Below are 24,024 nucleotides of genomic sequence, written 5' to 3' on the forward strand. Positions count from 1 at the left end.
TGCGTGGGTCTCACCCCCCCACAACCCAAAAAAGGTGTGCAGGGTAGGTGGATTGGCCACGCTAAAATTGCCCCCTTAATTGGGGGGGGGAAAAAAAAGAATTGGATACGCAAAATTTATTTTTAAAAATTTTAAACATGAACTCCGCTACTGCATCCAGGCATTTGTTACGTCCAGACTAGACTACTTCCCAACATGTGCCTTACGAACCTTCCATTCCACCGTCTAAAGATTCCAGTTGATGTAAAACTCCCCTGGCTGTAATCCTAAATCGTATCAGGTCCCATTCATTCATCAGCCTTGTGTTGGCTAGCTGACATTGGCTCTTGATGCAACAAAGCCTCTCATTTAAAATTCTTGTATCCTTGCCTCTCCCTGTCTGTGTAACCTTCTCCAGCCCTGTGACCAACATGGTGAATAGTTTTATTTGCAGTGCATGGCCAAATTGTCCCCCCCCCCCCCCCCCCCCCCCCACCCCACCCCACCTTAACCGTTCTGTTGTGTTGCATGGTGAGTCAGCAATCAAGTTCTACGAGGCTTGTAGTGAACTTCTGGGGAGCTGCACATTCTTCGTCCCTCCGAGAACTCTCTAATCTTCCAATCTTGGCGTCTTGTGCATTTCTTTATATTTTATAAATTTAGAGTACCCAATTATTTTTTTCCAATTCATGGGGAAATTTAGCGTGGCCAGTCCACCTAACCAGCACATCTTTGGGTGGTGGGGGGCGAAACCCACGCAGACACGGGGAGAATGTGCAAACTCCGCACGGACAGTGACCCAGAGCCGGGATCGAACCTGGGACCGTGGCGCCATGAGGCAGCAGGGCTAATCACTGTGCCACCTTGCTGCCATTTCTTGTGCATCCCTGTGCTTAAAACACATTCGCCTCTCTTGCCTCGTTATGTTACCTCCGATATTTTATGAATACTGCTTTGGGGCGTTTTGCGATGTTAGAGGCGCTATATAAATGCACGCGGCTGCCCTAAGCAGAGAACTGAACGTGGTCATTGCAGTGGGTCCTGTGATGAGCGCTGTGATTCCTTTTCAGTGGCTGAGAAGCAGGTTCAGTGATGCTGAAATGTTGCCTGATATAACCGTGCAGCATCACCCGTTAAAGAGAAATGACGCTGATCAGGGGGTACATTCTGCCTTTTTCTAAGGCTGGACCAACACCAGGGTGACAAAGGAACCATTGTGATCATCGTTTACACTTTTTGAGCCCGGCGCTTTCTCTTTGATCAAAACTTATGGGGCAACACGGTAGCACAGTGGTTAGCATTGTTGCTTTACAGCTCTGGGGAACCGGGTTCGATTCCCAACTTGGGTCACTCTGTGCGGAGTCTGCACGTTCTCCCGTGTCTGCGTGGGCGAAGAGGGCGTAATTCCCCCCCCCCCCCCCCCCCCCCCTCCCTCGCCCATATCGTGGTGCGATTCAGCACCTGCAGTAGAATGGGGAAAGCGTGCGAGTGTTTGTCTGCGTGTGTTGCACACATTACCCTCCCGGGTCCAAAGTTACATGAGGTTTGCAGCAGGTTGTCGGGTGCCGAGTATGTGACCTTTGGAGTCGAAATGTTCCTCGTGTAGCTGTGTCTGTCGTTTGTGACAGCAGAGGCAGCTATTTAATGGTGCAGAGGGAACAGTATGTGCTGGAATCAGTAGGGATCGCCACTTTTGTTCGCAAGGCTTGTGGGATGGCAGAGGACTTTGGTCACTGTGTCAAAGTACCCCAAGCCGTCCTGCCGTTAGACTCGGCGCCTGCAAACGGGGAACTAGACACCAATTCTCCTTCAGCCACTTGGCTGAAGCCTGCTGTAAAATGCCTAAATGCTGCTGCAGTGGCAAAATATTCAATTCCGCAAACTCCACCTGCCTTCATGTAGTGTCACTAGCTGATCAAGATTCCCCTGTCTCGCACTGTGCTACCGTGCTGCCCGTGGGTTATGTGGTCAGAGCGGAGATATCAAATCCCGAAAGACGTGTTTGTTAGGTGAATTGGACATTCTGAATTCTCCCTCTATGCACCCGAACAGGTGCCGGAGTGTGGCGACTAGGGGCTTGTCACAGTAACTTCATTGCAGTGTTAATGTAAACCTACTTGTGACAATAAAGTTTATTATTATTGGAAGGAGGAGAGATCGTGGGACAGCTTTTGAAGAGCAGAGGGATCAGGGGCCCGGTTAAAGTTAGGGGAAAGTCTGGTTTGGGGAAATGCATGGAACATATTCTGATCTGCACAACAAAAGGTGTGTGCTGGTCCCCTGCAAAGGCTTTGAAATGGCAAGTGAATGAATTTTCCTAACATCGATACACGCCTTGCGTCATTGAGATATCTCAAAAGGGCTTGACCCAATGAATTACTTCCGCCAGTGATTAGTATGGGGGCAGTCAGGGGGGCAGTCAGGGGGGCAGTCAGGGGGGCAGTCAGGGGGGCAGTCAGGGGGGCAGTCAGGGGGGCAGTCAGGGGCGTCCCACAAGTAACGGTGCCAGGACATACTTACCGGGTCACCAGGACGGTGTACCCCGCCAATGCCAGTCGAATTGGGCAGCACGGTGGCACAGTGGTTAGCACAGTTGCTTCGCAGCTCCAGGGTCCCAGGTTCGATTCCCAGCTTGGGTCACTGTCTGTGCGGGGTCTGCACGTTCTCCCCGTGTCTGCGTGGGTTTCCTCCGGGTGCCCCGGTTTCCTCCCACAGTCCAAAGATGTGCAGGTTAGGTGGACTGGCCACGATAAATTGCCCTTAGTGTCCAAAAAAGGTTTGGTGGGGTTACTGGGAGAAGAGGGGATGGAGGCATGGGGTTTAAGTAGAGTGCTCTTTCCAAGGGCCGGTCAGACTCGATGGGCTGATTGGCATCCTTCTGAACTGTCAATTCTATGAAATGTATTTTATTACAAACATGTATCAAAACAGGTTACAGCGAACAAACACCCCCCCACCCCCCCCCCCCCCCCCCCCCCCCCCCCCCCCCCCCCCCCCCCCCCGGAAACATATTTCCCAGCAATCAACTGTGCAGTCTGTACAGATTTACCCCCTATTCCACCCCCCCAGCCCCTCAAACACCGTCACAAACATCCCCCGCCTTTCCTCAAACCCCGCCTGTTGAGCCCCTTAACTCATACATTATCTTCTCTAATCGCATGAAGTCGCACAGGTGACCCAAGCAGGGTACTCTTTCCAAGGGCTGGTGCAGACTCGATGGGCCAAATGGCCTCCTTCTGCACTGGAAATTCTAGGGTTCTATATATTGCACCCTTTTGCCAGAAGATGGAAGCGGCAGGATTAATAATGGGTCCCTTGGTAACGTGGCACTCTCTCTGTGTTGCAGTTAGTGCGACTCGTGCCAGGACTGGACCAGCCGGGTGAGGGTGATGACTAGTGGAGCTGAACTGCTCGAGGAGGTGGGATGTTGGGGGAATATTTGGCTCAAAGAAAGGGGGTGAAAAAATAGAATGGAGAGGGTGGGTGTGCGGTAGCCTGGGATCTTGATCTGAGCGGTTAACCCCCCCCCCCCCAGGGGATATGAGGGGAAAGTGGGGTTAAGACCACAATCCGATCAGTCGTGATCTTATTGAATGGCGGAGCAGGCTGGATGGGCCGAGCCCTACGTTGCCGGGAACCGCATTGGTAATAATGAGAGGCTGCAAACGATACAAGTTTTAAGACGTTTGCTGGGAAAGTCATCATCTTGTGATCAGGTTAATTCCAAGAAAACAATCGTATCCGATTTAGCACACCACTAAATTCACATCAATGCAGCAAGTAAATCTTTATCCAGGGAGCAGAGAGGGGATTTAAATTGAAGCAGCAGCTGTGAGCAGGTGAGGATTTTCTGTGTTGTACAAGCCCGTGTAATAAGTGCACCGTTAATCTAATTTTGTCACATGCGCTGTGAAATCTATCCTTTTTTTCACGGCGTTTAAATTCAACTTTGACCAGTTTCTCTTCCGCTGTGCTCTCCCCGTGCAAGGGAGGAGCACTGGGAGGGGGTAGAGAGGCACGGAGAGTCAGTCTGCACAGTAATATTGGCACGAGGTTCCGGCGGCAGGTACAGGAAGAGATCGCGGTTGCATATTTATACCCGGTATTGATTTTCAAGGATAGAACATTACAGCGCAGTACAGGCCCTTCGGCCCTCGATGTTGCGCCGACCTGTGAAACCCCTCTTAAAGCCCATCTACACTATTCCCTTATCGTCCATATGCCTATCCAATGACCATTTAAATGCCCTTAATGTTGGCGAGTCCATTACTGTTGCAGGCAGGGCATTCCACGCCCGTACTACTCTCTGAGTAAAGAACCTACCTCTGACATCTGTCCGATATCTATCTCCCCTCAATTTAAAGTTATGTCCCCTCGTGCTAGACATCACCATCCGAGGAAAAAGGCTCTCACTGTCCCACCCTATCTAATCCTCTGATCATCTTGTATGCAAGTTGGGATGGAGTTGGGATTTGGGGGGGGGTCGGGGTTGTTGAATTCGTGGAGCCACTGGAATGGAGTTCGAGAGTAGGGACAGAGGTTAAGACTGGGGGAGATGGTGTGGGGGGGAGGATTCAGCTACATGTTGGCTTCTGCTGCGCATGGGAAGGGGAAATAGAAAAATAAGTGTAGGTGTTTAGCATGTATGGGAAGTGTTTGTTGGTCGTGCCATTCTCTTGCTCAGGTTACAGTATTTGTTCAGTGGTGCGTGGCACTTGTTAGATGCACCTTATTAAAGTTTTGCTTTCCTGTTCAGAGATGTGCACAGTGGGGAACAGAGACTCTGCTTTTGAGGGTGTGAGCCAAGTGAATTTCACTTTTAAAAATATATATATAGGGGGGCAGGGGACCCCAGTGTAAGGCAACGGTGCAGAAGAAAAATAATATATCTTTGTAGTACAGCAAATAATAAAGACAGCGAATAGAATGTTGGCATTTATAGCAAAAGAAATTGAGTATAAAGATAAGGAAGTGTTGCTGCAACTATACAAGGCATTGGTGAGACCACACCTGGAGTCCTGTGCACAGTTTCGGTCCCCTTATTTGAGGAGGGATGTAGTGACATTGGAGGCAGTTCAGAGGAAGTTCACTCGATTGATTCCAGAGATGCGGGGTTTGTCGTATGAGGAGAGATTGAGCAGTTTAGGCCTGTATTCTCTCGATTTTAGAAGAATGAGGGTAGATCAAATTGAGATGGTCAAGATGCTAAAAGGTAGGCAGCGCGGTGGAGCAGTGGGTTAGCCCTGCAGCCTCACGGCGTCGAGGTCCCAGGTTCGAATCCCGGTCCTGGGTCACTGTCCGTGTGGAGTTTGCACATTCTCCCCGTGTCTGTGTGGGTTTCGCCCCCCCCCGACCCAAAAGACATGTAGGGTAGGTGGGTTGGCCACGCTAAATTGCCCCTTAATTGGAAAAAATGAATTGGGTACTCTAAATTTAAAAAGAAAAGATGCTAAAAGGTGTGGATAGAGTAGATGTGGAGCGGATGCGTCCGCTTTTGGGGCATTCTAGATCGAGAAGTCACAGTCTCAGGATAAGAGGTCGCAAATTTAAAACCAATTTGGGGAAAAAACTACTTCTCCCAAAGGGTTGTGAATCTGTGGAATTCGCTACCCCAGAGTGCAGTGGATGCTGGGGACAGTGAGTAAATTTAAGGGGGAGTTAGACAGATTTTTAATTGGTAATGGGTTGAAAGGTTATGGAGAACGGGCAGGACGATGGAGTTAAGGCCAGGATGAGATCAGCCATGATCGAATGGCGGAGCAGACTCGATGGGCCAAATGGCCTCATTTTGCTGCTATATCTTATGAATTTATGAAGTAGTGGTGGGGGTCAGGTAGTAAGTTCTAAAAGCAAGAGTTCAGGAACCCAAAGGCGAGTGATGTTGAGAAGGAGTCAGGGTGTTGTATTTTTCACAGCCGCCCCAATGGACTGCATTTTGCATTTACGTGATTGGATCAACTGTAAACACTTCAATAATGTTCATGCGAAAGTTCGATTGAGCCACACATTGTTGGAAAATATGGTGTGGACCTTTTATAAACACCCTCTTCTCGATGAGCCGCCGGCAGTTGGAAAATCTATAAATAGGCTCCTGACTCCCAATAAGGTAATGGGAGAACAACCGAAGGTAGATCAGAGAGAGGACTTCAAGCAAAACAGTGGGTCTAAGGGAGAAGGTTCCGGCATCTAGAGGTCAAAGGCAGTTGAAGGCGGCCAGAGTGTTGGAGGGCGCACACGGGGTTGTGGACTGCGAGTGGTCAGAGGTAGGGAGCAGTCCTGGTATTGGTGCAGAGGGAAAGGTGTGGCATGGGAAAAATCCACATGCATTAGAGTTTTCCTCCATCTTTTTATTTCTCTGGACCCCTTTATTACCAAATGCTTTCGCGGGTAAAGCCAAAATGGCCGTTTGGTGAGGCATTATGGCTAAAAGTTTATTATCTCCCTGGGGATTTGGTGGTCTGACTGACTCGCCCGCTCCCAGACATTTTATTTATTAAGGTGTCAAGAATTTGAGTTCGAAACTTGAAGCGGCCCTTAACCCACCCGTTAAACCGTGTTGGGTAGGCCAAGGTTCCAGAAGAGCTTGAAGCAGATTGAATTGAAGAGTTCTGTTTTAAAGAAAAACATTGGCCAGGGGTTCTAATTAAGATACTTGAAATATCTTGGTTACGACAAAGCAGGTGTGTCTGTAAGAGAATGCGTTTGAAGGTTAGATTGTTTGATCCGCTCAGTGCGTATTAAAGAACAAACAAAAGAGTGTCTCGTGAGAGGAGGGGGCGGGCGGGGCGAGAGTACTAAGGGCCCCCCTTCACCATCCCATCTATCTGAAACCAATTATCTCGAGTTGGCACGGGAAAGCGGGGCTTTAACTTTCACCAGAAAGATAAGACCCTTTGTTCCTCTGCTGCTTCGTCCAGGGCTGTGGGTGAGACGCCATCAGGCGTCTGAAATGCAATGAAATGAAAATCGCTTATTGTCACGGGTAGGCTTCAAATGAAGCTACTGTGAAAAGCCCCTAGTCGTCACATTCCGGCGCCTGTTCGAGGAGGCCGGTACAGGAATTGAACCCGCGCTGCTGGCCTGTCTTGGTCTGCTTTCAAAGCCAGCGATTTAGCCCTGTGCTAAACCAACACCTTAGTCTGTGGACTGCCGACATGAATCCTGTGCTGCCATCCCCCCCCGCCCTTGACTGGCTACTAGCCTGACAGGGAAATATGGTGCCCTGCACAGTGTGGCGTGGGGCCTCTCACACCTTGCGTTAAATCCCAGCAGCAGGGCGAGGAGGCCATTAATTTGGTCCATCGGCGGGCAGGTTGCTGACTGAAATTGTGTGAGATGGCCTTTCCTCTTCTCTTTCTCATCTCTCTTCCCTTTTCTCTTTTTTCCTTTTCTCTCTCTCTCTCTTTCTCTCTCTCACTCTCTCTCTCTTCTCCTCTCCCCCTTTCCCCGGATTGTAAAATCCAACTCGTTGTGTGCAAAAGGTAACGTACATCCTGACTTTAGCTCGGCTCCAATTTTAAGATTAAGCTCCTTTTATTATGGATTCCTTCCCCAGAGGAAATAGTTGTCAGTATCTGCCCTATTCAAATCCCTTTTATTTTGAACACAATGAGTGTTCAGTGATGTTGGGAGGGGGGGGGGGGGGGTGTTCAGATGGGCCTTTCGTTTAACATCTCAGTTAAAAGAAAACACAAAGAGGGGAATTAAAAGTTCATCTTTTAACCTGAAGGTTAAATGTATCGGTGCCTGCCAAAAGCATCCTTGTTGGAATTGTCCATCATAGAACATAGAAAAATACAGCACCAAACAGGCCCTTCGGCCCACGATGTTATGCCGAACTTTTGTCCTAGATTAAGAACAAATTAATCCCATCATTCTACCGTAATCCATGTACCTATAGCCGCTTGAAGGTCCCTAACGTTTCCGACTCAACTACTTCCACAGGCAGTGCATTCCATGCCCCCACTACTCTCTGGGTAATGAACCTACCTCTGACATCCCCCCTATATCTTCCACCATTTACCTTCAATTTATGTCCCCCTGTAATGGTTTGTTCCACCCGGGGAAAAAGTCTCTGACTGTCTTATAAACCTCTATCAAGTCTCCCCTCATCCTTCTCCGTTCTAATGAGAAAAGGCCTAGCACCCTCAACCTTTCCTCGTAAGACCTACTCTCCAGAGGCTGGGAATTGAACACCTTCCTGACCTGGGCAGCCATTGGTCACCCTGTGCACGATGTGTACCCCCAGTTAAGGCTTCGGCAGTGAGTGGCTGATTGCGGGTGGGGGTGGGGGGGGGGGGGGGGGGGGGAGAGATGATGTTTTTCCTTGAATAGAACTGTTCAATTTGAACTGCTGTAAACTTCTCTTGAGGGATACCAACTTTTTGCTAACGTGGTTTAACGTCTGGGCGCATTCAGGACCCTGACCTTCCCGTTGCTTACCATTTTAACACGAGACCCTGGTCCCATGCCCACATCTCTATCCTTGGCATGTTGCAATGTTCCAGTGAAGCTCAACACAAACTGGAGGAACAACATCTCATCTTCCGGTTAGGCACGCTACAGCCTTCCGGTCTCAATATCGAATTCAACAACTTAGATGATCAGCTCTACCTCACCTCGACCCATTTCTTTTCATCCCATTTCATTTTACCATTTCTTTCTTGTCTATCTTTATATATATTTACCCCCCCCCCCATCTTATCCACCTTTCCTTACCCTTTCTCCCCTTTGCTTTCCCTCCCCCTCTACCCAAATCTGCATCTGTCACAGTTCACCCTCTGATAGTTTCTCTGCTGTTTGGCCTTTCACACCTTTTTTCAAAAATAAATTTAGAGTACCCAATTCATTTTTTCCAATTAAGGGGCAATTTAGCGTGGCCAATCCACCTAGCCTACTGCACATCTTTGGGTTGTGGGGGCGAAACCCACCCAGACACGGGGAGAATGCGCAAACTCCACACGGACAGTGACCCAGAGCCGGGATTCGAACCTGGGACCTTGCCACCATGAGGCAGCAGTGCTAACCTCTGCGCCACTGTGCTACTCGCCTTTCACACCTTTTGTTTTCTCTGGAGACTGCCATTAGCACTCTGTGCCCTTGGTTTCTGTGGCCATTAGCACTCTGTTCCTTTGGTTTCTGTGGCCATTAGCACTCTGTTCCCTTGGTTTCTGTGGCCATTCGCACTCTGTTCCCTTGGTTTCTGTGGCCATTAGCACTCTGTTCCCTTGGTTTCTGTGGCCATTAGCACTCTGTTCCCTTGGTTTCTGTGGCCATTCACAATCTGTTCCCTTGGTTTGTGTGACCATTCACACTCTGTTCCCTTGGTTTCTGTGGCCATTCACACTCTGTTCCCTTGGTTTCTGTGGCCATTCACACTTTGTTCCCTTGGTTTGTGTGACCATTCACACTCTGTTCCCTTGGTTTCTGTGGCCATTCACACTCTGTTCCTTTGGTTTCTGTGGCTATTAGCACTCTGTTCCCTTGGTTTCTGTGGCTATTCACACTCTGTTCCCTTGGTTTCTGTGGCCATTAGCACTCTGTTCCCTTGGTTTCTGTGGCCATTCACACTCTGTTCCCTTGGTTTGTGTGACCATTCACACTCTGTTCCCTTGGTTTCTGTGGCCATTCACACTCTGTTCCCTTGGTTTCTGTAGCCATTCACACTTTGTTCCCTTGGTTTGTGTGACCATTCACACTCTGTTCCCTTGGTTTCTGTGGCCATTCACACTTTGTTCCCTTGGTTTCTGTGGCCATTAGCACTCTGTTCCCTTGGTTTCTGTGTCCATTCACACTCTGTTCCCTTGGTTTCTGTGGCCATTAGCACTCTGTTCCCTTGGTTTCTGTGGCCATTAGCACTCTGTTCCCTTGGTTTCTGTGACCATTAGCACTCTGTTCCCTTGGTTTCTGTGGCTATTAATACTCTGTTCCCTTGGTTTCTGTGGCCATGCGCATTCTGTTCCCTTGGTTTCTGTGGCTATTAGCACTCTGTTCCCTTGGTTTCTGTGGCTATTAGCACTCTGTTCCCTTGGTTTCTGTGGCCATTAGCACCCGGTTTCCTTAGTTTCTCGGCTATGCCTCATCTTTCATTCTCACTCCACAGTATGAATATTTCCCACTTTCTCTGTCTTTCAGCTTTGACAAAGGGTCACCTGGACTTGCAACGTTAGCTCTTTTCTCTCCCTACAGATGCTGCCAGATTTGCTGAGATTTTCCAGCATTTTCTCTTTGGTTTCAGATTCCAGCATCCGCAGTAATTTGCTTTTATCCAGTGATTGAACTGCCGACCTGAGGACTTTTGGGTTTCAGAATCGGTGCCCTGGCGTCTCGATCAGGCTCCCTCTGATCACTTGCAGGCCTGCATGTGCGCTCCACTCTCGCGTGATGTGGGTGTCGCTGATTGGGCTGGCATTTGTTGCCCGTCCCCAAGTGCCCCTTGAGAAGCTGGTGGCGAGCTCTCGCCTTGAACTGCTGCAGTCCCTGTGGTGTAGGCGCACCCACTGCGCTGTCGGGGAGTGTGATACACGAGAGCACAGCGCGGTGAGAAGCTTAAAATGGTGATGTTGCCAGTGTTGGTCCTGTGCAAATGCAATTTAAATGTCTGAAATCAAATTGATCCTTGATATATACACATGGTAGCAGAATGGCTAGCACTGTCACTTCACAGCGCCAGGGTCCCCGGTTCGATTCCCGGAGTGGGTGACTGTGCGGAGTCTGCACGTTCTCCCCGTGTGTGCGTGGGTTTCCTCCGGGTGCTCCGGTTTCCTCCCACAGTCCAAAGACGTGCGGGTTAGGTGGATGGGCCGTGATAAATTGCCCTTAGTGACTGAAAAAGGTTAGGAGGGGTTATTGGGTTACAGGGATGGGGTGGAAGTGAGGGCTTAAGCGGGTCGGTGCAGACTCGATGGGCCGAATGGCCTCCTTCTGCACTGTATGTTCTGTCCTATCCACTTTTACACTCGATTTAGTGTTGCTTACTTGACTGGCTCCAGATGACACAACATTCTGACTATTGAGGGTTTATAGTGCGCGCAGCAATATAATCTCCCTTTGCCGCACCGTTGCCGTGACGTCCATTTATATAGTGACTTAATGTTGTGCTGTAAACTGTCTCGAGGCAACTTGGAGTGAGTTCACAGATGGAAAATGACACCCAAGAGACATTAGGACAGGTGAGGGGGGGGGGGGGGGGGGGGGGGGGGGGGGAAAAGAGGTTTCCGAAGGGATTTCCTGGCTTGGGATATGGGCCATTGCATATGGATATTGGGATTGCAGCCAATCCATCTGAAGATGTCATTCCCAATCCCTTCCGCTTCCAATCGCCATTCCTACCCACCCAACTGGCGGACTCCCGATGCAATCATTTTGAAATTCTGCACTTGATTTAAATATTCCGTCGTAATCTAATCACATCCCCGTGACATAAGCCTGAACCGCTCACTTCCCGTTTTTAAGATCATTTCAATCTGTCTTTACCTCCCGCTCGTCTCGTGTCTTCCCTCCTCGGTCCGCGTTGTGTCTCACTGAATGGGAAATAGACAACCAAATATTCAAAGCATTGTGCGTCTGGGCGGCACGGTAGCACAGTGGTTAGCACTGTTGCTTCACAGCGCCAGGGTCCCGGGTTCGATTCCCGGCTTGGGTCACTGTCTGTGCGGAGTCTGCGCGTTCTCCCCGTGTCTGCGTGGGTTTCCTCCGGGTGCTCCGGTTTCCTCCCACAAGTCCTGAAAGACGTGCTTGTTGGATGAATTGGACATTCTGATTCTCCCTCTGTGTACCCGAACAGGCGCCCGGAGTGTGGTGACTAGGGGCTCTTCACAGTAACTTCATTGCAGTGTTAATGTAAGCCCACTTGTGACACACAAGATTATTCGTATTAAAGGTGCCTCTCTAGATCTTATTTACAAACGACGACACCCTCCTTCCTTTACGCTCAAGCTTGTCCTGTCTGGGTGGTGTGCGTCATTGACGCACGTGGATTTTATTATGTTGTGACAGGGGACATTTTCCCTGTGCCTCTCCTTGTACCCAGCTGTAGTCCAAAGGCACAACTGGGAGATTAAAGACAAAAGATTAATTGTGGAGTCACTCTCCCAGAACCCAAAGAGCACGGCAAGTTTTTTCATGGCTTCGGTCTTGGGCGAGAGGTGCTGTAGTTCGGCCTCTCTGCCGTCACCCTCCATCTTCGTTCCCAGCCAATCCCTCCTCCATCTGGCAGAGTGGTTCCAAAGGCCCAGAGGAAAATCATTCCGCTGCTGTGTCTTTGGATCACCGAGAAGCAATTAGCAGGGGAAACACTGGCCCGTGGGCTCCAATCGGACTCGGAATCTCAACAAAGCAGCGACGAGGCCCTCCAGATTTGCCGCCTGGTATCGGAGTGACCTTTTTTTGTGTTTCTGCCACCAAGGTGTGTTGTTTACCTGTTAGGTCCCAAATGAGGTAAGTACTTGGCTATTGTGCGCAATCAGGATGTGGTTTTATGTGTGTGTGTGTGTGGATGTCGCTAGGGAACTTGTTTACTCCAGTTGACTGCATTGTTCCCCCCCCCCCTTCCCCCCCTCCCCCCAGTTGATCAGTCAGGCAGATAGCATTAGGAATTCCAGGAATGCTTATTATCCAAGTCAAGACTGGGGACGGAGCCTTGTTAGAACCCTTGGTTCCCAGTGAACATGCTGTAGGTTTAACAACAGTTTATTGGGTACCTCAAAGCCATTTTTTGCATTTTAATATCCCATTCCCAGATTGACACTCCGTAGGAGAAGTGGCTTCTGATTCCATCTGCACACAGGCTGCTCCATAACTTATTATAGTAAATGTTGAGGCACTTTCACTTCGGGGTACAACAGCAGTGAGGGGACTGTGGGGTGGAGGGCAAGATCCTGAGAATGGGAGTGTGCCTGTGTGTGTGCCTGTGCCTGTGTGTGTGTGCCTGTGCCTGTGTGTGTGTGCCTGTGCCTGTGTGTGTGTGCCTGTGTCTGTGTGCCTGTGTCTGTGTCTGTGTGCCTGTGTCTGTGTGTGTGCCTGTGCCTGTGTGTGTGTGCCTGTGTCTGTGTGTGTGTCTGTGCCTGTGTGTGTGCCTGTGCCTGTGTGTGTGTGCCTGTGTGTGTGTGCCTGTGTCTGTGTGCCTGTGTCTGTGTGTGTGCCTGTGCCTGTGTGTGTGTGCCTGTGTCTGTGTCTGTGTGTGTGTCTGTGTCTGTGTGCCTGTGTCTGTGTGTGTGCCTGTGCCTGTGTGTGTGTGCCTGTGCCTGTGTGTGTGTGCCTGTGTCTGTGTGTGTGCCTGTGTCTGTGTGTGTGCCTGTGTCTGTGTGTGTGCCTGTGTCTGTGTGTGTGCCTGTGTCTGTGTGTATGCCTGTGTGTGTGCCTGTGTCTGTGTGTGTGCCTGTGTCTGTGTGTGTCTATGCCTGTGTGTGTGCCTGTGTCTGTGTGTGTGTGTCTATGCCTGTGTATGCCTGCCTGAGGGTGTGTGTGTGTCTGTGCCTGCATGTCTGTGTGTGTCTCTGTGCCTGTGTGTCTCTGTGCCTGTGTGTCTGTGTGTGTGTGTGTCTGTGCCTGCCTCTGTGTGTGTGCCTACCCATGTGTGTGTGCACGCCTGTGTGTGTATGTGTGCGCGCGCACGCCTGAGTGTGCGTGCGGGGGCGCCTGTGTGTGGGGGCGCCTGTGTGTGTGCGGGCCTGTGTGTGCCTGCGTTTCTCTGCCTGTGCCTCGGTGCGTGTGTGTGGCTGTCTGTGTGTGAGCGAGAGATAGCTGTGTGTGTGCGCGCGCACATGTGGGGCTATTTGTATGCGGGGCTGTCTGTGCCTGCTTGTGTGTGTGTCTGTGCCTGCGTGTATGCCTGCCTGAGGGGGTGTGTGCCTGCCTGTATGTGCGTCTCTGCCTGTGCCTGCATGTGTGTCTGTGCCTGCCTGTGTCTGTCTGTGCACCTGTGTGTGTGTGCGCCTGTGTGTGTGTGCGCCTGTGTGCGTGTGCGCCTGTGTGTGTGTGCGCCTGTGTGTGTGTGCGCCTGTGTGTGTGTGCGCCTGTGTGTGTGTGCGCCTGTGTGCGCGTGCGCCTGTGTGTGTGCACCTGTGTGTGTGTGCGCCTGTGTGTGTGTGCGCCTGTGTGTGTGTGCGCCTGTGTGTGTGTGCGCCTGTGTGTGTGTGCGCCTGTGTGTGTGTGCGCCTGTGTGTGTGTGCGCCTGTGTGTGTGTGTGCGCCTGTGTGTGTGTGCGCCTGTGTGTGTGTGCGCCTGTGTGTGTGTGCGCCTGTGTGTGTGCGCCTGTGTGTGTGCGCCTGTGTGTGTGCGCCTGTGTGTGTGCGCCTGTGTGTGTGTGCGCGCCTGTGTGTGCGCGCCTGTGTGTGTGTGCGCCTGTGTGTGTGTGCGCCTGTGTGTGTGTGTGCGCCTGTGTGTGTGTGCGCCTGTGTGTGTGTGCGCCTGTGTGTGTGTGCGCCTGTGTGTGTGCGCCTGTGTGTGTGTGCGCCTGTGTGTGTGCGCCTTGTGTGCGCCTGTGTGTGTGCGCCTGTGTGTGCGCCTGTGTGTGTGCGCCTGTGTGTGTGCGCCTGTGTGTGTGCGCCTGTGTGTGTGCGCCTGTGTGTGTGCGCCTGTGTGTGTGCGCCTGTGTGTGTGCGCCTGTGTGTGTGCGCGCCTGTGTGTGCGCGCGCCTGTGTGTGCGCGCGCCTGTGTGTGTGCGCGCCTGTGTGTGTGCGCGCCTGTGTGTGTCGCGCCTGTGTGTGTGCGCGCCTGTGTGTGCGCGCGCCTGTGTGTGCGCGCGCCTGTGTGTGCGCGCGCCTGTGTGTGCGCGCGCCTGTGTGTGCGCGCGCCTGTGTGTGCGCGCGCCTGTGTGTGCGCGCGCCTGTGTGTGCGCGCGCCTGTGTGTGTGCGCGCCTGTGTGTGTGCGCGCCTGTGTGTGTGCGCCTGTGTGTGTGCGCCTGTGTGTGTGCGCCTGTGTGTGTGCGCCTGTGTGTGTGCGCCTGTGTGTGTGCGAGCCTGTGTGTGTGCGAGCCTGTGTGTGTGCGAGCCTGTGTGTGTGCGAGCCTGTGTGTGTGCGAGCCTGTGTGTGTGCGAGCCTGTGTGTGTGCGAGCCTGTGTGTGTGCGAGCCTGTGTGTGCGCGAGCCTGTGTGTGCGCGAGCCTGTGTGTGCGCGAGCCTGTGTGTGCGCGCGCCTGTGTGTGTGTGCGCGCCTGTGTGTGTGTGCGCGCCTGTGTGTGTGTGTGTGTGCGCGCCTGTGTGTGTGTGGGTGCGCCTGCCTGTGTGTGTGTGTGTGCGCCTGCCTGTGTGTGTGTGCGCCTGCCTGTGTGTGTGTGTGCGCCTGCCTGTGTGTGTGTGTGTGCGCGCCTGTGTGTGTGTGTGTGCGCCTGCCTGTGTGTGTGTGTGTGCGCCTGCCTGTGTGTGTGTGTGTGCGCCTGTGTGTGTGTGTGCGCGCCTGCCTGTGTGTGTGTGTGTGCGCCTGCCTGTGTGTGTGTGTGCGCGCCTGTGTGTGCGTGTGTGCGCCTGCCTGTGTGTGCGTGTGTGCGCCTGCCTGTGTGTGTGTGTGCGCCTGCCTGTGTGTGTGTGTACGCCTGCCTGTGTGTGTGTGTGCGCCTGCCTGTGTGTGTGTGTGCGCCTGCGTGTGTGCGTGTGTGCGCCTGCCTGTGTGCGTGTGTGCGCCTGCGTGTGTGCGTGTGTGCGCCTGCCTGTGTGCGTGTGTGCGCCTGCGTGTGTGCGTGTGTGCGCCTGCCTGTGTGCGTGTGTGCGCCTGCGTGTGTGCGTGTGTGCGCCTGCCTGTGTGTGTGTGCGCGCCTGTGCGTGTGCGCGCCTGCCTGTGTATGCGGGGCTGTCTGTCTGTATGCGTGGCACGCCGCAGCTTTTTGGCGTTGCAGTCAATCGGGGGAATGGGTATTGAGGGAGGACATCAGCCCCAATCGTATTGAATGGCGGAGTGGAGCAGTCTGCATCCCCACCTGCTCCAACAATTGGGTCACATGCTGGTAATCAGGAGAAAACCCCAGTCACCTTTCACCCCCCCCCCTCCTGATATTGTCAACCCAAGTACATTGAGGCCAGAGCCAGATGGACAGCATGGCTGCCCAGTGGTTAGCACTGCTGCCTCACAGTGCCAAGGACCCTGTATCTGCGTGGCTTTCCTCCCACAGTTGAAAGATGTGCAGGTTAGGTGGGCTGTGGTGACGGGGCAGGGGAGTGGGCTTAGATAGGGTGCTCTTTCAGAGGGTCGGTGCAGACTCAATGGGCTGAATGGTCTCCTTCTGCACTGCAAGGATTGGATGACTTGCTACCACTGCCAAACCCAGTTAAGATTTGCTACATTGGCACAAAGCAGGTTTTGACCGTGGTACACGTTCAGATGGTGAGCCATCGGGGTTGGGTGGGGTGTGGGGGCGGTGGGAGACTCCAGTGTACGAGTGTCAGTGAATGAGCAGGGACAGAGTAATCGTTTTGACAGTGCACGTGGTTTAGCGAGTTCAATTATCGTTGTTCGAGAGCAGTTTCCAAACAAAGACCAGAGTTTATATATAGTTGCCCACCGCACATTTCAAGACGGCCAACGCGCTGGGCAGACAAGGAGACAATTCCGAGGACAGCCGTGTCGCCAGGTAGGGCGGCCACCTTGTGCCAAGCTTCTCTTTGAGCGACAACGCAGAACCTTCAGCTCCCGTCCAAACGAAGAATTGGGAGCCCCCAGGGTGTTCGACCATTCTCCCAAACGGCGGCTTCTCCGACAATGCAGCGCGTTCCCTGTGCGCAGCACCGGAGTGGGGGACACGATCAAACAATTGTGTTGGAGCGGCTCAGAGGAGAACTCGGGAGAATGTTGTTTACCATGTGACAAGTGAGCCTGACTGGACCCTCTAAACTTCTGACTTGGGGCAAAGAGTGCCCCCCCCCCCCCCCTCCTCCCTCCCCCAGCCCCACTAGTTAAGGGGGGAGGGGGTTGCCGAAATCACTGGGGAAGAAGCTATAGGTTCTTTTTTGTTTAGGATAGAAGGATACAGGTTTTGTACCAGATGTCCTCTGGAAGCACAGTGTAAACAGATGCTGTATTGTTTGCCACATGTGCAGTAGTTTATCCGCTGGCTCCATTCAGCGAGCCTTTTTCTCCTCCCCATTCCTTCGCCCTCTTTCTCTCTCTCTTCCCCCCCCCCCCCCCCCCCACCCCCCCAGCTCTCGTGCTGACCCAGATTTGATCTCCAGCTGTGCCTGTTGGCGGAGTAGAGGCGCTGTTGTACCGACTGATAACTGCTGCATCTTGAAGCGACTCTTGTTTAGCTGTTTCCTCCATCGTTTATATCCTCGGCTGGCCAAGAAAACTGTACGGCCATTAGAGCAACCGATTACCACTGCCTGATGTGAAAGCTAAAAATGCTCGAAGCCCTCCATCCTTCCACCTGAAGTGGGGGGTGGGTGGGGGGGGGGGGGGGGGGGGGGGGGGGGGGGTCAGGTTACGTTTTGAGTTGAGTGCATTATAGTTTGGCCGTTGGACCTGCTGAATTTCCTCCTCCTCACCGGTTTTCTTCGAATCGTGTTCTTCACCTGGTCGTTGCCCCGTTACCCTCTGGGGGGAACTTTGCTGGGTATAAATCGGCGGCCGCGTTTCCTGCATTACAACAGTGGCCGCACTTCCAAAGTAAATGTAAAAATCCATCATCGCCCCGTGATGCACGTCACAAACATAATCTCCACACAATCTCCGGGACATGGCATTGATAACAGCAGCCAGGAGAAATGACTGTATCCCAGCGTCCACACTGGACGGATTTCTTTTAAAAAAATTTAGAGTGCCCAATTCATTTTTTTTTTTCCAAATAAGGGGCAATTTAGCGTGGCCAATCCACCTACCCGGCACATCTATGGGTTGTGGGGGCGAAACCCACGCAGACACAGGGAGAATGTGCACACTCCACACGGACAGTGACCCAGAGCCGGGATCGAACCTGGGACCTCAGCGCCGTGAGGCAGCAGGGCTAACCCACTGCGCCCACTCCCGCGCACTATCCCCGTAACCCCACCGAACCTGCACATCTTTGGACACTTCAGGGATAATTTAACCGGGCCAAACTTTTCCATGATTGAAAGTGCTTGACGGCCAATGAAACATTGGAGAAGTGTAACCATTGTTGTAATAAGAACAAAGAAAATTACAGCACAGGAACAGGCCCTTCGGCCCTCCCAGCCTGCGCCGATCCAGATCCTTTATCTAAACCTGTCTCCTATTTTCCAAGGTGTACTTCCCTCTGTTCCCGCCCGTTCATATACCTGTCTAGATGCCTCTTAAATGATGCTATCGTGCCCGCCTCTACCACCTCCGCTGGTAAAGCGTTCCAGGCACCCACCACCCTCTGCGTCAAAAAACTTTCCACGCACACCTCCCTTAAACTTTCCCCCTCTCACCTTGAAATCGTGACCCACGCCCAGAGTGTGGAAGATTGTCGGGCTGGAGGAGGAAGGGATGGGGAAGGTCGAGACCATGGAGGGATTTGGAAACCGGGATCAGAATTTTGAAATGGTGATTGCCGGATTGGGAACGAGTTTAGGTTAGCGAGTGCAGGGTTGTAAGGTGACCTGGTGTAGGTTAGCGAGTGCAGGGTTGGGAGGTGACCTGGTCAAGGTTAGCTAGTGCAGGGTTGTGAGGTGACCTGGTCTAGGTTAGCTAGTGCAGGGTTGTGAGGTGACCTGGTCTAGGTTAGCGAGTGCAGGGTTGTGAGGTGACCTGGTCTAGGTTAGCGAGTGCAGGGTTGTGAGGTGACCTGGTTTAGGTTAGCGAGTGCAGGGTTGTGAGGTGACCTGGTCTAGGTTAGCGAGGGTTGTGAGGTGACCTGGTCTAGGTTAGCGAGTGCAGGGTTGTGAGGTGACCTGGTCTAGGTTAGCGAGGGTTGTGAGGTGACCTGGTCTAGGTTAGCTAGTGCAGGGTTGTGAGGTGACCTGGTTTAGGTTAGCGAGTGCAGGGTTGTAATGTGACCTGGTCTAGGTTAGCGAGTGCAGGGTTGTGAGGTGACCTGGTCTAGGTTAGCGAGTGCAGGGTTGTGAGGTGACCTGGTTTAGGTTAGCGAGTGCAGGGTTGTGAGGTGACCTGGTCTAGGTTAGCGAGTGCAGGGTTGTGAGGTGACCTGGTCTAGGTTAGCGAGGGTTGTGAGGTGACCTGGTCTAGGTTAGCGAGTGCAGGGTTGTGAGGTGACCTGGTCTAGGTTAGCTAGTGCAGGGTTGTGAGGTGACCTGGTCTAGGTTAGCTAGTGCAGGGTTGTGAGGTGACCTGGTCTAGGTTAGCTAGTGCAGGGTTGTGAGGTGACCTGGTCTAGGTTAGCGAGTGCAGGGTTGTGAGGTGACCTGGTTTAGGTTAGCGAGTGCAGGGTTGTGAGGTGACCTGGTCTAGGTTAGCGAGTGCAGGGTTGTGAGGTGACCTGGTCTAGGTTAGCGAGGGTTGTGAGGTGACCTGGTCTAGGTTAGCGAGTGCAGGGTTGTGACGTGACTTGGTCTAGGTTAGCTAGTGCAGGGTTGTGAGGTGACCTGGTCTAGGTTAGCGAGTGCAGGGTTGTGAGGTGACCTGGTCTAGGTTAGCGAGTGCAGGGTTGTGAGGTGACCTGGTCTAGGTTAGCGAGTGCAGGGTTGTGAGGTGACCTGGTCTAGGTTAGCGAGTGCAGGGTTGTAAGGTGACCTGGTCTAGGTTAGCGAGGGTTGTGAGGTGACCTGGTCTAGGTTAGCGAGGGTTGTGAGGTGACCTGGTCTAGGTTAGCGAGGGTTGTGAGGTGACCTGGTCTAGGTTAGCGAGGGTTGTGAGGTGACCTGGTCTAGGTTAGCGAGGGTTGTGAGGCGACCTGGTCTAGGTTAGCGAGGGTTGTGAGGTGACCTGGTCTAGGTTAGCGAGGGTTGTGAGGTGACCTGGTCTAGGTTAGCGAGGGTTGTGAGGTGACCTGGTCTAGGTTAGCGAGGGTTGTGAGGTGACCTGGTCCTGCTGTGAGTTTGGGCAACAGAATTTTGAACGAGTTCATTGTGATCTTTGGTTAACTGTTGTCTCCGTGCAAATTGCCTTCTGCATTTGTGTAAAGACCCCAATGGTCCTGCACACTACCGAGGACAAAACAAGGAGGCTATCACTGGGCTTTGGAATTTGCATTCACGAAATAAAATAAAATAATTGGGATCTTGAGCCAGGGTTACCCTGACATACATTCTTCTGTGTGAAGCCAGCATTGGCTGTGAAATACTGGTGACCTATTCTAAATCGTGGGAAAAATATTTGACAGAGATTGAAAGGGAGGGAACGTCTGTATCGAGATGGTCCTGTGCCGGTGCCAATAGTCACGAGGAGTGAATGTTCACAGCAAAGGGTTTCTGTGGAGACATGGCGCTGTGATGCTCGGTAGCTTTTGAAGCTTAAAACCTTTTTTTCATGAACATGTGCTTTCCCCCCAAACCCCCCCGCCCCCTTTCCTGACGGTGTGGGCGACCCCTGGGGTGAAATGAGGGAACGGCCTCCTCTCCTTGGGCTGTGGCCAACTCTGCCATCTTTATTGGGATTGGAAGCTGGCGCGGGGGGGGGGGTGAAATTAGCCAATGACAATAGCCAGGCTGGTACTGAATCAGCAGCACCCCCCCCCCCCCCCCCCCAGACATCAATAAATGAGGAGGCGTGTGGGTTGTCTGATTCACTGCTGATGTGCTGCTGTTGAACCAGTTTCCACCCACCCACCTGCTGCGTATTTCAACCCTTGCGCTCGTTCCCTTTTGTGGAGGGGGGGGGTCTCTCTCGAACGGAGCAGGCTCTCTCCCCAAGCCCAGGTGGTTAGCATTGCTGCGTCACGGCGCCGAGGTCCCAGGTTCGATCCCGGCTCTGGGTCACTGTCCGTGTGGAGTTTGCGCATTCTCCCCGTGTCTGCGTGGGTTTCGCCCCCACCACCCAAAGATGTGCAGGGTAGGCGGATTGGCCATGCTAAATTGCCCCTTAATTGGAAAAAATAAATTGAGTACTCTAAATTTATTTTTTTACAATCCACCATCCAGCAAGCTTTGACTGTCGCACCGTTGACCCTGTGGCCCAGTTGGTTGCGTTGGGTGACAGGAGGAGGCCATTCAGTCCCTCGAGCCTGACCACCGTTGATGCAGACCCTGACTGAGTTGTACCTTGAACTCCGTTTACCTGGCGTTGCTCGGTAACCCCTCCGTAGCGTACCCTCACCAACGAAAACCTCCCCGGATTTAGCTTTTCAGTCCAACTCCAGACTTAGCAGCAATTTTTTTGTGGAATTCCAGATTTCCACACCCCTCTGTGTGAAGCAGTGCTTCCTGATGCGTGCGTATGCCAGGGAGCCGGCGTCAGGGACTTGCCATAAAACTGGCTGAGCTGTGAGCGCAGCAAACCCCGAGCAGCTTTCCCGGGGAGCGGCTGCTTCCCGAGCTGCGGAGCGCAGGCCCGTTCGAAGCACGACTTTTGGAACGACCTTGGAAAGAGAAGAAGAGCCACCGACAATATGTTGTCGGGTTTGTCTGACGGGGGAGCGAGTGGGCTTTCTCTCTCTTTGAGAAAAAGGAGTGGGGGCGGCTTTCATCCAAGGCACTTAACTGAAGTTGTTGAAAAGGTGTTTTGCGTGTGGGTTGCTGGCAAGTTTACCGCAGATCCAACCAGACGCTTGTTTTTTATTTCTAAAGAGCAGTGGCCTCGGGGTTAGATCAAGTCTAGTTTCCATTCTTCCTTTTGAACATTTATCCTTTTATTTTTTTTATGTGCAATGAAAACATCATCTCTATTCACCAAGACTAAGGAAGCCGGGGAACGTTGAAAAGCCACCCCCCCCCCCGCTGACGTTTTCAGGGTTACTTTGCTGACGTTTGGGTTGGGAAGTAAATTGAAAGGATAATTAAGAATTCCTCACATTGCGGCTGGCTCTCGATGAGCCACATCGCCGAGAGAGAGGTGAATGGACCCCACATTGCGCTGCCAATAAAAAGTAGGAACTTGCATTCACATAGCGCCTTTCACAACCTCGTTACCCCCAAAATGCTTTGGGGCCAGTTAAATCTATTTTGGAGGCCTGTAGTGCAGGAATTGCTGCAGCCAGTCAACAGGATCCAGCAAGCAGCATCAGCTGAGGATGAGAAGCTGACCCATTTTACCAATTTTGGATGAGGTGCAAATATCGGTCAGGGACACTGGGGAGAAATTTCTCCTGGTTGACTTTGGAATAGCGCCACGGGATCCTTCGTGTCTACCCGAGAGGATAGGCAGGGACACAGGTACAGGAGGAGACCATTCAGCCCATCGAGCCTGCTCCGCCATTAAATACGATCACGGCTGACTGGAAACAACAATGTCTTTTATACCCAATAGCCCGATAACTCTTTACACTTTTCTTTTCTTTTGGGCAGCACGGTAGCACAGTGGTTAGCATAGTTGCTTCACAGCTCCAGGGTCCCAGGTTCGATTCCCAGCTTGGGTCACTGTCTATGCGGAGTCTGCACGTTCTCCCCGTGGGTTTCCTCCGGGTGCTCCGGTTTCCTCACACAGTCCAAAGGTGTGTAGGTGAGGTGGACTGCCCATTCTAAATTGCCCTTAGTGTCCAAAAAAGGTTAGGTGGGGTCACTGGGTTATGGGGAGAAGAGGGGATAGGGTGGAGGCATGGGGTTTAAGTAGGGTGTACAGGGCTAAATCGCTGGCTTTTAAAGCAGACCAAGGCAGGCCAGCAGCACGGTTCAATTCCCGGACCAGCCTCCCTGAACAGGCGCCGGAATGTGGCGACTAGGGGCTTTTCACAGTAACTTCATTTGAAGCCTACTTGTGACAATAAGCGATTTTCATTTCATTTCTTTCCAAGGGCCGGTCAGACTCGATGGGCTGAATGGCCTCCTTCTGAACTATAAATTCTATAAAAATGTATTTTTATTACAAACATGTATCAAAATAGGTTACAGCGAACAATGAAATGAAATGAAAATCGCTTATTGTCACGAGTAGGCTTCAATGAAGTTACTGTGAAAAGCCCCTAGTCGCCACATTCCGGCGCCTGTCCGGGGAGGCTGGTACGGGAATCGAACCGTGCTGCTGGCCTGCTTGGTCTGCTGTAAAAGCCAGCGATTTAGCCGAGTGAGCTAAACCAGCCCCCCGGAAACATATTTCCCAGCAATCAACTGTACAGTCTGTACAGATTTACCCCCCTGTTTCACCCCCATTCCCCTCGCGACGAACAGCCCCTCAAACACGGTCACAAACATCCCCCACCTTTCCTCAAACCCCCCATGCTGAGCCTCTTAAACTCATACTTTATCTTCTCTAATCGCAGGAAGTCGTACAGATCACCCAACCATGTCGCTACCCCAGGTGGCGATGCCGACCGCCACTCCAGCAAAATTCACCGCCGTGCAATCGGGGGAACGTTATTGCTAATCAGAAACCTGTCCGCCTCTATGGGGCCTCACGGTAGCATGGTGGTTAGCATCAATGCTTCACAGCTCCAGGGTCCCAGGTTCGATTCCCGGCTGGGTCACTGTCTGTGCGGAGTCTGCACGTCCTCCCCGTGTGTGCGTGGGTTTCCTCCGGGTGCTCCGGTTTCCTCCCACAGTCCAAAGATGTGCAGGTTAGGTGGATTGGCCATGCTAAATTGCCCGTAGTGTAAGGTTAAGGGGGGGGTTATTGGGTTACGGGTATACGGGTTATGTGGGTTTAAGTAGGGTGATCATTGCTCGGCACAACATCGAGGGCCGAAGGGCCTGTTCTGTGCTGTACTGTTCTATATTCTACCGTAGACACACTGACCGACTGACTGAGCTGCACCGCTCTCAGGGATAGAGAATTCCAAAGATTCACAACCCTCGGTGTAAAGAAATTCCTCCTCCCCTCCCCTCGGTCCTAAGTGGCGCCCCCCCCCCCCCCCCCCCTTATTTTGAAATTGTGCTCCCTGTTTCGTGTCTCCCACGAGGAGCAAGGGAAACATTCTTCCTGCATATATCTCCGTGGCGGGTGACCTGTGGGCCGGGAGCCTCGTGCGGCCCATCTGGATTCAGAGTGCGCCACATGAGACATTTTGTTGTCCACGTGTGGGGTCGTCACATTCCGCCGATTCCCGTCCGGGTAGTTTTTTTCCTACC

At 52.4% G+C, this 24,024-nt stretch overlaps 1 protein-coding gene and 1 long non-coding RNA gene across 3 annotated transcripts in view; both read left to right on the forward strand.

Moving 5' to 3' along the window:
* The window catches only part of igf1ra (insulin-like growth factor 1a receptor), a 135,714-nt gene that overhangs the window by 17,157 nt on the left and 94,533 nt on the right, over positions 1–24,024 (forward strand). The window lies entirely within an intron of this gene.
* Positions 18,523–19,748, forward strand: LOC119956902. 2 transcript variants are annotated; one of them, XR_005458702.1, is made up of 3 exons: positions 18,523–18,810; positions 18,917–19,355; positions 19,462–19,748. It is a non-coding gene; the product is annotated as an uncharacterized LOC119956902 (long non-coding RNA). The 2 variants fall into 2 exon arrangements; XR_005458703.1 differs by lacking the exon at positions 19,462–19,748 and adding an exon at positions 19,388–19,409 and having other exon boundaries at positions 18,525–18,810.

This window comes from Scyliorhinus canicula, chromosome 24 (assembly GCF_902713615.1).
Source record: "Scyliorhinus canicula chromosome 24, sScyCan1.1, whole genome shotgun sequence".
NCBI classification, from domain to species: domain Eukaryota; kingdom Metazoa; phylum Chordata; class Chondrichthyes; order Carcharhiniformes; family Scyliorhinidae; genus Scyliorhinus; species Scyliorhinus canicula.